This window comes from Pinus tabuliformis, chromosome 9 (assembly GCF_031772625.1).
Source record: "Pinus tabuliformis cultivar Carrire ecotype Pingquan chromosome 9, CPIR1, whole genome shotgun sequence".
Lineage (NCBI taxonomy): Eukaryota > Viridiplantae > Streptophyta > Pinopsida > Pinales > Pinaceae > Pinus > Pinus tabuliformis.
This window is the reverse complement of record NC_142307.1, coordinates 183,958,880-183,973,991: the sequence shown is the minus strand read 5'-3', so window position 1 is coordinate 183,973,991 and position 15,112 is coordinate 183,958,880. Positions and strand designations below refer to the sequence as shown.

The following is a 15,112-nucleotide window of genomic DNA, read 5'->3' as shown; positions in this document are numbered from 1 at the left end:
TCGAGCACTAGAGAGCTTGAAGATTCAAGCCATCCCATAGAGGAATCTGTCCGGATTGAGCATCACATTTGGCTCTTTCCATTATAGACCAGAAGGTCACGGAGCTGGTAGGAAGAAGAAGTCAATGTACTCAAGTGGCTTGGGGAATCCAAGAACCACCTTGCCAAGCAAATCTGCTTTAGGAGAACTCACATTGAGTCCCTGCATTGTAATTCTCCTCTTAAAGACATAATAAAGCAAGGCCACCACTGAAAGCTAGACTGGAGATGTAGCCTTGGAGCATAGGGTGAACTCCTTATTAACTCCTTGTGTCTTTGTGTTGCTTACTATATTTCTCTACTATATTTCCATCTAAATGTCTGTGTATTGGCAATCTGATCGATCTGTTGCTTAAATAACACAGAACACACACCAACACATGAGTCTATAATACCATTGTTCATTAAATCTTTAACTATTGTCACTCATAGGGTGAATATCAAATCACTGCTCCTTAGTATTGATATATTCCAACATGATGTTTTGTTCAGCTACTTTTTCACGAAGGAAATGATACTTGATTGGTATGTGTTTGGTTTTTGAGTGCATAACTGGATTTTTGCTGAGGCTAATAGCACTTGTGTTATCACAATAGATGGTGATTGGTTGATTTGTACCTATGTTGACATCTTTCAGAGCTTCCTTCATCCATAATAATTGAGTACAACAATCTGCGGCAGATATATACTTAGCTTCAGTTATAGATAGTGATATGGATGTTTGTTTTTTGCTGAGCCAAGATACTAGACAATATCCCAGGAAGAATGCATTTCCACTAGTACTTTTTTGATCATCGACACTTCTAGCCCAATCAACATCGGTGTATGCAGTCATAGTAAGACTTGAGCTCTTAGGGTACCCGTTGGATAGCGCAAGCCTAGCGGAACAAGTATGGGGTGCGAAGCCCAGAATTTTGGGTAATATTAGGGTAAAAGACTCCGCGGAAAATGCGGAGAGTGAACTATAGTAGGTTGAGTCAAAGGGTAGTCCGCCCAAAAATAATGTAAAGAAATAGTAATAGAGTCAGCCCGTAGAGGGATCACAGGCCAAGAGAGAGTATAAATAGAGCGTGGCTCTATGAGGGAAAGGTAGTTCTTTTAAAAGATGGAATGCAATGGATTCTGAAAGGTAATAGCATGAAAGCGTCTATAGTCTGAGTCAAGTGAGTAGGGTAGAAGGTAGAGGCTCTGCAGCTGTGTGTGCAGACCCCTACAGTTGAGTGCACGGGGTGGATCTGGATGTATTGGTGGAGATTGATAATAAAGATAAGTTTCTTCTGAAATCTCTGCTAATTATGACTTTACTCTTTTATGATAAATGAACTATTGTGATTTTTTCATTTGCTACAATTGAATACATGTGAACTGGGTTAATCTTGATGTGCAAAGTAACCAAAAGTAATAAATGTTTTCTTAAAGACCCCTTTGACTAGATCAAACCAGTAAGAAGTGATTCAATCTATAATAAGCGCGATAAGGATATTCTGATATGCATAGATCTGGCGCAGTGCAAGGCTGCAGAACAGCACGTGAGCCCTGACCCACATCTAAGACATCCCCAGGGTGCACAAACCTAGTTCCAGTACCCTCCCCTGCTACCTTGGGTGAGACCTCAGTTCGTGCTTCGTGGGCTGGTAGCTGTGGGATTTGTTTGGCTAAATAATTCTTCCAAACCTGTGTCAAACCCAAATAAGCCAACAAATGGTTCCATTGCCGGGACTGAGATCTTCCTAAGGGGTGTTTGGTGTGAAAGGCAGGGACGATAGAGGAAAGAGCGACGAAAGATCAGGATGGTAGTAATGACGAGCACCATCTAGTTACCAATATTCAAGCGAGTAGGAAGTGAATATTTGGAAAATTTTTGGTTTGTATTGAATTCAGTATGGAACGTGCAGCAAATCATGGATGATAATATCAAGAAAGCTGCCTTAGTCAGCACACTTCAGGACCGAGCGCAAACATGGTATATGAAGTATTCGAGCATCAACTTAACAGCGGGGATAGCGGACATCTACACTAAGTTAAAGAACGAGTTCAACCAACCAAAATCAGAGTTGCAGTCGATCGCAGGATTCAAAGAAATCATGATGATGCCTGGTGAGACCCCATGGGATTTGGATTAGAGGTTAGAAAGCACTATTCGCAAAGCCAACATGACCCTAATGGATGCACAGCATTGTTCTTGGTTTATCGCATCATTAATGCCATATCTGAAATCGACTTTGTCACAACAGAAGATCTCAACCTAGGAAGAAGGGTTGGAGGCAGCAATGCAGCTACACGAAACCCCCTAAAGGACCAAGGGTTGGGAGTTCAGCAAATCCAAGCGCAGGTCCAAAATTTGTGTTTGGAAATACAAAAGTTAAAACAAGACTAGGCGCCAGAAGTTTGGGAAGAAGTTTGGTGCATCAAGTGTAGGGGCCAGGGACATGATAAAGACCATTGTAGAGTCGCGGTAAACCTTGTGGTCACAGGGGGACTAGCACCATTGCGACCAGAGGCACAGGCAGGGCTGAGTGTGATCGTCCCACTCTGGTGTGCAATCTGTCAAGTAGGAGGAAAACACAACACAGATAATTGCCGGCTGTTGCCGAAATAAAATCATACCCCCCAGCAACTCTTTTGCAACTTTTTTAGATCGATGGGCCACGAGGACAGAGAATGCCGAATATTGGTGGATCAGGCATCTACCTGCCGAGTACAGACTAGGGGACGAGGTAAAAATCCAGTTGCAACATTTGCGCACGGTGGATTCCAAGGACAGGTCAAGGATGGGGCGGAATGGGACCAGGAAGGGGCCGAGGACAGCTAATTTGTTATAATTGTGGAGGAACAAGACACTACGCGTGAGATTGCATAAATCCAACTCGAGTATCATGTACCTATTGTGAACAATTCGACCATGAACTGCTAGATTTCCCTATGCTACTAGCATAAATTCGCGAAAAAAGGATAGCACCTCCTACAACGACACATAATGTCCAGATGATAAGGTCCGAACCATGTGATGAAGAACTCAAAGTAAATATGCTACTAAGGAGCGGTGCAACCTTGGAAGGAGATCAATCTGAGCCTTATAAAGGTCCCTTGATGTTAACAACTTTCATAGAAACTTGCATGAAGTTACTTCGTGATAATAGGGTAGTGAAAGGATTACAGGAGGTAATTAACAAATACACAGGATGGGGAGAACCTCACATAGTTCGACGAATGGGGAGCCATACATCACAGATCGGATAAGAAATGAGGATAACAGTGCGAATTGGTGACTATGAGATGGATTAGGTCATTCTGGACCTCGGTTCGGATGCAAACGTCTTTCCCAAGTAGACGTGGGAGCATATCGGCAAGCCCCCACTCAAATGGTCTCCGATCCAATTACAGATGGCAAATCAGCATAGCATCTTGGCCATGGGTAGGTTGCAAGAAATCACCATAGACCTAGATGGTGCAAGCACTAGGACAGACTTTGAAGTTATTGAGATAGTGGACAAAAAAATCCCATATCCCACGTTGTTGGCAATAGACTGGGCCATCGACATGAATGGGATTATTAATTTCAAGCACAGGAAGATGATATTTGAGAAAAAGTCTCGCCGCGTAGCTGTTCCGCTAGATCCAACTGAGGGACCCTGCTACACGGAACCTGTGCACGCTGACGAGTAGGATGAAGCATTGGAATGCATCTACCAAATTGCTGCACAAAGGCCAATAAAGGGTAAGGTAATGGAGGAACAGATAATTTCACAGGGTTACGCGGAACCATACATCGATGATTCAGAGGAAGAAGACGAGCAATGGCAGAACAAAATGAATGGGCAACTACTTTAAGCTGCAATATGCTGACAAAATCCGTGTACTACGTTAAAGCTCAAGACCGCAAGCTGCCAGTGTATGACGGGCTCACAATAGTAAATGAATTCCTGGAGAAGTTTGAGAGCGCAGTACCAGAGTACCAGCGATTTGATGCGCTCAAATGGGCATTGCGCACGACACCAGTGCGATGGTGGGGTACCCATGAAGGAACTTTCGTAGATTGGCGAAGCTGTAAGCGCATGATGCAGATATGATTTGGGAAGCCAGCACTCCAACTAATGGAGAAATATGATGGATGAGAGAATCTACACATACACCTGAGCAAATGGACCAAAGCCTATGGCGAGGAGCTGCAACCAGAATGGGTGCACCTATTTTATCATACCTTAGATGTCATCCCAAGGAAATGGTATACTGAAATAGAGCTCCGACGTGGCACAGGTGAGTGGGATATATTGCGCGAAAGGTTTCTGTCAACATTTCTTTTTGAGGATCAATGGATGGATACAGTGGACGACGCATTAAAGCTAGTAAAGACCACAATTTTCACGTTGCCACTTGAACCAAAAGAAGTCATGCAACCAAACTGGTCGCGACAACTGAGCTGGGCCTTGGAATATTAGTGTACAAGTAGAAGGGGACGACGATGATCTGCGCGACATTAATATGCCAGAATCTTAAGGAAGTCGAGAAGTGTGTGACCCAGAAATAGAAGATCCAGACATCGCAACGCCATTAAAAATGAAGCAAGTGAATATCGAAATAGAGGAGGAACCAAAGTATGCTACGCTTGGGGATTACTGGGATGACGCTACAGTGGAAAAGGTCGTCAAGCTGCTCAGGGAGTATCAAGACCTCTTCCCTACTAAGATTATGGAGCTGAAAGGGATTTGGGGTGAACTAGGAATGATGAAGATAAATTTGAAGCCCGACGTGAAGCCAGTAAAGCAGTGACCTTACCGATTGAATCCAAAATACAAAGCAAAAGTACGAGAAGAGATGGACAAGATGCTGGCAGCTGGATCATTGAACCAATCGAGGAGTCTGATTGGGTAAGTCTAATGGTGGTACAGGAGAAGAAACAGAAGGGTGAGATCCACATCTTCATGGATCTACGGAAACTCAATTATGCTTGTGGTAAGGATCCATTTCCCACACTTTTTAGCGATGAAGTATTAGAAAATGTGGGCGGACAAGAAGCGTATTCCTTTACGAATGGGTTCTCTGGATACCATCATATCAAGATCACGCTGGAAGATCGAAGCAAGACAACGTTTGCTACGGAATGGGGTTTTTTTAGTATATGGTGATGCCATTTGGGTTGAAGAACGCGCGGGAAATATTTTCCCGCATTGTGGTAGCTGCATTCAAGGAATTTATACATAAATTCTTGGAAGTCTATCTTGACGATTGGACCGTCTTTGGCCTGGTTAAGAAACATACATAGAGCTTACGATTAATGTTGGATACCTACCATCGACATCAGATTGCGCTCAATCTAAAGAAGTGTATGTTCCTTGTTCCTTTTGAGAACTTTCTGGGTCACGTAGTTTGTAGGCAAGGCCTGTTGGTGGATCTGGAAAAGATCGATGCCATACTAGGTCTGCAAGCACCACGCAGTGTCAAACAGCTCTGCGGTACACTAGGAAACACGGGGTACTATCAGAAGTTCATAAAAGGTTACGCCTAGATCATGGCTCCAATGGAATAATTGTTAAAAAAAGGATGCCACGTATTACTGGAATGAGGAATGTAACAAAAGCCTGGAATTACTGAAGGAAAAAATGGCATCTGCCCCTATCTTGATCTTTCCAAAATGGGACGTGGAGTTCCATGAAGAACGATTTCTGGTGGGATTTAATCAGCAGGTACAAAAACAGTGCAAGAAAGCATGGCATGATTGCCATATCAAGGTGCACACGTTCAAGAAGGATGATCTCGTATTATTGTATGACAGTAAGTTCAAAAAATTCCTAGGTAAACTTCGTATGCATTGGTTGGCACCTTATGTCATTAAAGAAGTAATTGATGGGGGCATAGTTCAGCTCGCTAAGCTCAACAGTGACCCCTTCCTAGGAAGAGTGAATGGCAGTCACCTGAAGCTCTATATGGGTAGATCGACCACCTGACTAATCGTTCCATGGAGAGTCTCAGCGCTTCGACCAGTTGAAAGAGAGCAAGGGATGATAAAGCAGTCTGGGGGACAGATGTTCTGGTATTAGCATGCGTGTACAATTGGCTAACAATCAGGGGCATGGTTCCACAGACAGAGCCACGCGGGTGTGCCACTCTAAGGAATGATGACTGTTAATACCACTATTCATGACAAGATGGCTACATTATGGCAAAAGGGAGCAGGCAGTGGGCAATTAAGAGCAAAAGTATGAGCTATATATGAAATGATCGGCCACAAATTTCACATGGGAAGGTTAGATGAGTTGGAACGAGTGGCAATCTGGGCATTTGAAGTTTGCATGGCTTATAAATCACCATGGGGAATTTGATGGGAAACCTATGCTTTGGAAATACAGATGGATTTGTTCATCATCTCTGCACCTGGCATGCGCCGAAGATAGTAATCTGGCCGAAGAAGGGATAGGACTCTCGAAGGAGTTTGGTATTGATAGCTACAGGTATCCCGCAGGCTACAGTGTCACTAGCAGGGGATGTACCGGAAAACAAGGAATGAGAAGTAGAATTGGTCCGGATGTCGTCGCCCTGCCTAGGGGTAGGATGGCACGTTACAACAGAACAATAGAAAGATGGATAGACAGCGACCATGGGTGAGATGCAGTCAATAAGTTGCCTCTGACGGTTCTCGACGAGTGGGATCTGGTGGACAATAGCCAGGGTCTTGCAAAATTGCAACACAGGCTATAGCGGGTGGTGCGAAGAGAAGATACGTTGGTCAGAAAGGGCTACGGTGGTACGAGGAGGTCCTGTATCCGGCTCCCCAACTCACGCTAAAATCCTTGCAGGGGGTGTTATGTGTTAACTAAGCAGAGCAGAATGAGCATCATTGGTCGCAAGATATGGTCGAAATAGTAAAGCAGGAAAAGTGTTGTAGGAGACAAAGCAAGAGTAGCCAGATGATGAGCGCCACTCAACAAAAGGTGAACCATGAAGCCAAGATAGAGCGTTTAGCCACACTAGTAAGTGACTTGGGATGAGTTGCGATGATCAGGAGTTCCTTTCAAGTATCTTAGAATTCTTGTTACAACCAACAAATGGAATTGTTTAGGAGCTGATTGAAATCTTCCCACCATTCCTACTACTTGCATAATTTCGGGTCTTGTAGTAGTTAAGTATAGAAGGGATCCAATTGTTGACTTGTAATGAGTTGCATCTACCAGAGGGGAGTCATCATCTTTGCTTAATTTTCAATTTGTGGTCATAGGTGTGCTCATGGGTTCACAGTCTTCCATTCCATATCTTTTAAGCATGTCTTTAAGATATTTGGCTTGAGATATGAACATGTCTGCCGTGGTTTGAGATACTTGTAGTCCAAGGAAGTAAGATAACTCTCCTATCATTGACATCTTGAACTCTTTTGACATATTTTGAGCAAACTCATGGCTCATCTCATCATTATTACTAGCAAAAATTAGATCATCAACATAGACAAGTGTGACTAGTAAATTATCATCATCTGTCTTTATGTAGAGATTACTTCCTGCCACCCCCTTCTTGAAGCCTTGTTGTTGTAGATAGTGATCCAATCTTGTGTACCAAGCTCTAGGAGCTTGTTTCAACCCATATAATGCCTTTTTCAACTTACAAACAAAGTCTTTTCCTTCTGCTAGATTAAACCCTTCTAGTTGCTCCATGGAGACTTCTTCCTTCAGTTCCCCATTCAGAAATGTTGATTTTAATTCCATTTGATAGATTTTAAATCATTTTGAGCAAGAAAATGCCAACAAAAACCTGATATCTTCCACACGAGCTACTGGTACAAAGGTTTCTTCAAATTCAATTCCTTCAATTTGTGAATAACCTTTACAAACAGGCCTTGCCTTGTTCCTGATGATTTGTTCATCTTCATTCATTTTGTTCTTGAACACCCACTTGGTTCCAAATATATTTTTATCCTTTGGATGAGGTACTAGCTCCCATGTATCATTCTTCTCGATTTGAGACATTTCTTCTTCCATGGCTTTTACCCAATGAGGATCCTTACTTGCTTGAGTAAATTTTTCTGGTTCTATCATGGATAGAAGAGAAACATCATTTTTCTTTGGTGTACTTGTCATCCTTCTTTGGGTTTGCATCCCTTCATCTATATTGCCAATAATCTGCTCTTTTGGGTGATGTTCTTAGAGAAACTTCATCTTTGAAGGGGTTTGAGATGGTTCTTTTTCCTTGTGTTTTTCCTGATCTTTTTCTTCTTTTTCAGGTTCTTATTTGATGAGAGGTTCAACTTCATGTTCTTCAATTTCTTTTTCTGGAAGGTCTTCATCAATCTTCACATTAATTCTTTCCATTATTTTTCGTAGTTGATTATTGTAGCACTTGTAGGCTTTGTTCCTTATAGAATATCCAAGGAATATCCCTTCGTCAACCCAAGAATCAAATTTTCCTCGTGATCCATCATTGATTTTTATGAAACACTTGCTTCCAAAAATCTTTAAGTATTTTACTGAAGCAGGTCTTCCTTTCTATAATTCATAAGGAGTCTTCTTATTATTTGGTCTTAGTTGACTTCGATTCAAGGTATAGATAGTTGTTCCGACTGCTTCCCTTGAGAATTTTGGCTGCAAGTCAACTGCTATTAACATTGTTCTTTCCATTTCTTAACTGTTCAGTTTCTTCTTTCAACTACCTCATTTTGCTTGGGTCTTCTAGCAACAGATAGTTCTCTTTCGATTCCATGTATTTTACAGAATTCAACAAATTCTTTTGATGTGAATTCTCCCCCTCTATCTTTCTCCTTGGAGTGTAAGAATTCTAGTTGGTCCACATAAATCAACATGGATGATCTCCAAAGGCTTTGATGTAGAAAACTCCTTGGTCTTGTGGTTGGTTCTAGTTTGCTTTCCATGTTGACATGGACCGCATACTCCTTGATTTGGCTTGAATAACTTTGGGATGTCTTGTACTGCATTAATCTTGTTGATATTGATCAAGTTATCAAAGCTTGTATGTCCAAGACATTTCTGCCACAACCAACTTTCATCTGTTTGACTTAAGTAACATTTATCTTCTTGAATTTTGTTCAGAATGTAGATGTTGTCTGGTGTTCTAACCCCTTTAGCCACAAGTTCCCCTCAGGAAGAGTTCCTTCTTTAACAATATTTAGTGCTAAAGACAACATTATGTCCTTGATCATAGATTTTTCTAACACTCAGGAGATTTTGTTCAAGCCCGTTTACTAGCAAAGCCTTTTGAGCCTTTCCTTTTCCATTAATAAGGTAACAGTTCCTTTTCCAACAATTTTAGCAGATCCACTTCCAAAGGATACATTTCCTTCCTTTTTCTTCAATGAGACAAACTTCCTTTTGTCCCCTATCATGTTTCTGGAGCACCCACTATCCACAAGCAAATTATTTTCATCACTGTGAGCTCATAGAGCTAGGCCACATTTATCCGTGTTGGGATTCTCATTTTTTGCTTTTCTTCTTTTAAGGGGGAAATTTTGTTCATTGTGTCCATTATCATTACATAATGAGCACATCGGATCAAATTTGGCCAAGGGATCAAAAGAGTTGTAGGTCTTGATTTTTCCTTGCCCTTTGGGACCATATGGTTTGTTTGTTGGATCCTTTAGTTTTGGTGTTTCATTCTTACGAGCCATGCAATGTCTAGCTTGATGACCAAAATTTTTACAATAAAAATAATGCCCAAAAAAGATAGTTTTATACCTGTTGTAATAGCCATGATTTGAATCAACATTCTTCCTTGGAGTTACTCTCTCTTCATTCTTTGGATTTGAGGTGGGCCCTTGATGAAATAATTTGTCTTCTTTTGTGTTGCTGGAAAGTACGTCGGTACAGATTTTTGCATTATTCTTAGTACTTAATGATTCTCCTTTAAAACCTATCCGAGATTTGTCATGTTGAGGTTTTTGATTATTTAGGATAGTGTCAAGAATTTGAGAGCTTTCCCAACTCTTTTTGACTTCCTCCAATTCCTTCCTCATAGATACTATTTCGGCTTCATGTTCTTCACTAACTTCTTCTTTTTCTTTTATCTTATTTTTCAATAGGTCTTCTCTTCTTTTTGTTTCCTCGTTTCCTACCTTGAGAGAGATGATTTTATTTCATAATTTCTCATTTTCTTAAATGGCACTTATTAACAATTCATCTACATTCCCTTCTAGCCTTGAATCATCATCATTTGTGAATTCCATGAATAATACTTCTTGGCTTCCAGTATGGTCATTTTCTTCATATGATTCTTCATTACCTCCTTTGCGATGAGGGAAATGATTAGTTGATTTATTTTTTATGACTACAAATTCATCTTCATCGGACTCATCTTGCTTAGAGAAGAAATTCTTCTTATTGAACCCTTTCTTTTTGTATACCATCCTTTCAGAATTTTCCTCACCATCACTATCATGCTTATGAGGACATTTTGCAGCATAATGACCTATTTTTCCACATTTGAAACAAATAAGACGGCACTTACCTTTTAGCTTAGATCCTTTAACGATGTAAACTTTGAAACGGGAACTATAAACTCAAAACAGGAACTCTGGCCAAAAAACCTCGAAAAACATCAAAAACAATGCTAAAAACGAAAAGTGTGTATACTGGAATGATGATTTTATTTTTTAGGGGTCAATTTTGAACATGTTTTAAAAATGGAAGTGACTATGAATTTACTACGAAATTTTCGTGCAAAATATAGCTTCAAAACGAAAAAGTGATGATACTAGAACGATGATTTTTTTTTTTTAGGGTCAATTTTCGAACTTTTTAAAAAATGCTAGTAAAACCAAATTTTTATGTGCCAAACAAAGTTGTTTATGAGGAAAAAAACACATTAATTCTTTTGGTAGAATATCATTTTTCTTTCTTATGTATAAATTCAACATGTTTTCAACCATTACATGCCATGGCTATTTCACCTAAACATAGATGGACAAATTTACCATATCACATCAAGCACATTTTCCTGATTATCCTTATTTTAATTGTGAGCATGACAAATTCATAGGAGGCCAGGATTTCGCTAAAAAGAGGAACTGGAGTCATATTACAGTGAATCTCCTCTAATTACCCTCACTAAACTGATCACCCTCTCCATAAAATATGTTCACAAAAAGTTCACAAGGAATCCCAAAAGCAAGTTTCATTTGTTCTAAAGCAACTCAGTTACACCTCAAGAACCTTGTTACTCCCTCATAAATGTGTTCCCGAGAAATGAAGGTAGCATAACTTCATTTGCTATCAACAAATCCCAAACCTATATGCCAAAGGATTTTCTCTCAAGAATGAAATAATTGGAAAAAACAAGCAAGTCCCCAGAAGATAACTCTAGTGTCAATCACAATCCTAATAATGCATCATTAGTGAAATCATACCCCACGTGTAGGGAGAATACGATGAGATACCTACGACCACTTGATTTACTTTGATTACAGTATCTAAGGCCATAATAATAATCTATTTTAATTTCTTTCCAAACCTTTAAAGGAAGGTCACTATCACTGTCATGTTATGAACCACTATAATAACTTTGATAGCGTTTTAAATATAGTTACATGGTATTTTGTGTTTGTCTTATTTTGTTGCAGGTGACTCATGAGGAGCACATGGACACTAATACCATAATGGGAAACACAACTAAAATGAGCAAACTAAGTTTGGACCTCCATTAACATCAATTACCACTGAGAAAGAATTACGTTTATCAAATTCACTGTGAATATCTTAACAACAGCATAAAAACATCTCCCTTGGTAACAATTCTAAAAAGTCAATTAGGTCAAGAATTTACATCCAATATAAGGAGACACCCCTATTAATATGGTTATTCAGTGCGTTGCTTCCCCCACTATTATTAATTAGATGTTACCCATCCTCATATCTGAATAAAAGAAAAGGGAGAAATAAAATAAATGAAAAGCACCCCAATGGGGGAAGTAACGAGGGATATAAAAACCTTTTATGGGGCTATGAACATCTAGTTGGTAGTAAATGCTTATTATTTCATTGTGGTGATTACATTGTAGACATAGAAACTCATTAATATTGGAAGAATACTTTTAGAAATCCTTGAGTCATATTTGAGGAGTCCATTACCTCGAGATCTATACAAACCCATTGGATCAAAAACCAAACCTAAAGTGAAAGTAACAAAATTTATTTTTTTAAAAGTAAATGACCTTTATGGATAAATTAATATAATAGAGAAGTATTTCTTAATCCTCGAAATAAAAATCTTTCAATGTTAAACGAATATATCTAATCTCTTGTGAATTCTTAATAAAATTAGCTAAAAATTTATTATTGTACCATAACTATAACCTTATTGTTAAAGCATTTCAAATATTTTAGACTCATCTATTGTATTTCCATGAATTCACTAGAAAGCACACTTGGATTTTGCTTTTAAAAACTACTCCTATTTCCATTCCTTTATGCTTAACATGGTCATTTTAAAAGTCTTCTTAATCAAGGTGAAAACCATAATCTCAATCAATTTTCATGTAAATATCTTAGATAAAGATGAATTGACTAGAAAACACACTTGAATTTTGCTTTTAAAAACTACTCCTATTTCCATTCCCTTATACTTAATCATTTTAAAAATCTTCTTAATCAAGGTAAAAACCTAATCTCGATCAATTTTCATCTAAATATCTTAGACACGGATAACACCAAACTTAACGGCCCCTTGTTTGAATGATAATGAACTAAAATAACACTCTTGATAGACCATATGAAAGCCCGCCTTTCTATATTATCTTCACCATAGTAACTTAAATATTGAGCTCATAATTTTATCAATGTTACCTCCAACTAATGTCTAATGTCTAATATTATTAGACATGGACAGTGAATTATAGTTACAACTTACATTGAAAGTCCATGTAACCCCATAGGGACACCTAATATATTTTAAGACAAAAAAAAATCACCGAGAATATGTGTCGGCTTATTAATTGGTCTTGAAAATGCTTGAGGGATATAAAACACGTACCTCATTGATAAACTAGAGAAGATCAACTCAGGACATTCTTCAAAAAGAAAATCACCACATGAGACACGTTATACATTTGGAAACAGAAATTGAGTCATTATGGATGCACAGTGGCAGGTATTAGTTAGCTCTTCAACAATTGCGGCAGTACTCTTCGCAATAGCGTTACTCATCTACTTAATCAAAGAAGTTTGTCGTGATCTTTTTTCGCCACCTTGGAGGATCATCTTTGTCCATGAATTGAACGATGATGACCAGCGAAGTCTCGGCCTCTCTGATGAACAAATAGCCGCACTGCAAACAATTTACTTATAAAGTGAAGTTTTTCAACTTTAAAGGGGATTTGAAGGCAGTGCCAGAGAACAGAGATATGACAGTGGTAGGATCAAATAAATATTATATCTATTGGAGGGATTTGCTATTGTATGGGTTCTGGGGACCAATATCATTTTTATTTGTTGCTGAGTCTAGGAGAGCTCTTGATACAGATAAAATATTTGAAGAGCCAAAATATGGTTTACAGGTTGATGAGATAAATGGTTACACATTTTCTTATCCTCTGAATGTACCCAAGCGACAATACAAATTGAAGTGGATCGAGTCTAGAAAGCCAGAATGATATTCTTCAGCTGTGCCCTTATCTGCCGATGCCCGACAGCACATTGTTTCTGAATGTCGAGACATCAAAGACAACCTTGTTATTTCTGTTTCGACAGGTCCTCCAAACAATCGCTTTCCGACTTCGAAGGACAAGAACACATGAGATGAAAAAGATTTCTCCGAGCCTGTTCTTTCTAACAATAACACCCAAATAAAACCTAAGGCGACCCCAGTTCAACTCCCAATAGTGCCATCACCGCAAATCTTTCGCAGGGCTAGGATTTATCCACTTAATATCGTATTGGATGCCCAGTAAGCATTGTTTGGGGCGATTAGTAGCAGATGGGGCAATTCTCAGAATCGCCCCATCTACTACGAATCACCCCAAATAATGCTTAATAGGCATCCAATACTATATTAAGCAGATTTCAGAGGTAATTTTGATGTTAATTAATTTTGGCAGGAACAAACAAAATAGTTTTTTAGTAAAATTTCAGTTTTGATCATTTTTAATGAACTGAACATTTTAAAGAGTAGTACATAACATGTGCAGATGTCTACACCAAACAACTATCAGTACTCATATTGTCAAAATCATGATTTCATAGTTCTAATGTAGGTCAAAATAAAATAACAAAAGACCCAAATATTCTAGGAAAAAAAGGTAAATTTGCATCACATCTTGTTGTGAAGGAAAAATGTTCTCATAAATCAACGGCTTCATCAACAATAGGCCTCTCATATGGAAACAAAACTAAAATATGAAACATTCGTGAGTTTGTAGGCCAAGTAGTGACAGCAACCTCATATGCTGCTGGGGTACATAAATACTCTCACGCTCCCTCCCATGGACTTTGGTGGCAAATGTTTTCTAAATTTTGCCCTAAAAACACCACTGTTACCATGCGGCCTTGTTACTTTGCCCCAAATACACCTATAATTAGTTCCCCCCTTCTTGGTTTTCGCCTTGTAAATATAGGCCATCCTTTTGCCCAGATACCAATCCACTTCCTCTGGTGTATTGACTCCTTCAATTTGAATCAGAGAAGTATTTGGGTATTGGTTTGATTTTGACCTTTTGTAGCCAAGGATGATCCCTCGAACATACAACCTGATACGCTCTCCTTGGCATCCATTCACCATGTTGATCAGAATAGCTCGGAACATCTATCTCACAATGTGATGTGAATTGAGTTTTACTTATCAATATCAGCGATTTCCCTTGAAAAAGGGGTAGGAAATAATATTACATTTTGATAGGCACACTATGATTTAATGATGTAGGTCGTTGAGCTTTTTTATAGGCATGCAACACAATGTTTTGTAGATGGATATCAAAATCTCTCTTTATCAAATTAAATAGGATAATTTTGAGCCATTATAAAGGTTGAAAATTGAATAATGTAAGTCAAGTCCAACATCGTATAGTGAAGATAAGAATGAAGTGTTCATTATCTGTGAAAGGGAATTGCAAAGAGTAAATGGAATGGAGATATAAGTTTTAAACCAAT

The 15,112-nt window shown here is 39.0% G+C and overlaps 2 pseudogenes; one reads left to right on the top strand and one right to left on the bottom strand.

Moving 5' to 3' along the window:
- The first annotated feature begins 4,595 nt into the window (after nucleotides 1–4,595).
- Nucleotides 4,596–13,917, top strand: LOC149147745 (uncharacterized; annotated as a pseudogene).
- Nucleotides 13,918–14,375: 458 nt separating this feature from the next.
- On the bottom strand, nucleotides 14,376–14,745 carry LOC149147744 (large ribosomal subunit protein eL33y pseudogene; annotated as a pseudogene).
- Between the last annotated feature and the right edge of the window lie 367 nt (nucleotides 14,746–15,112).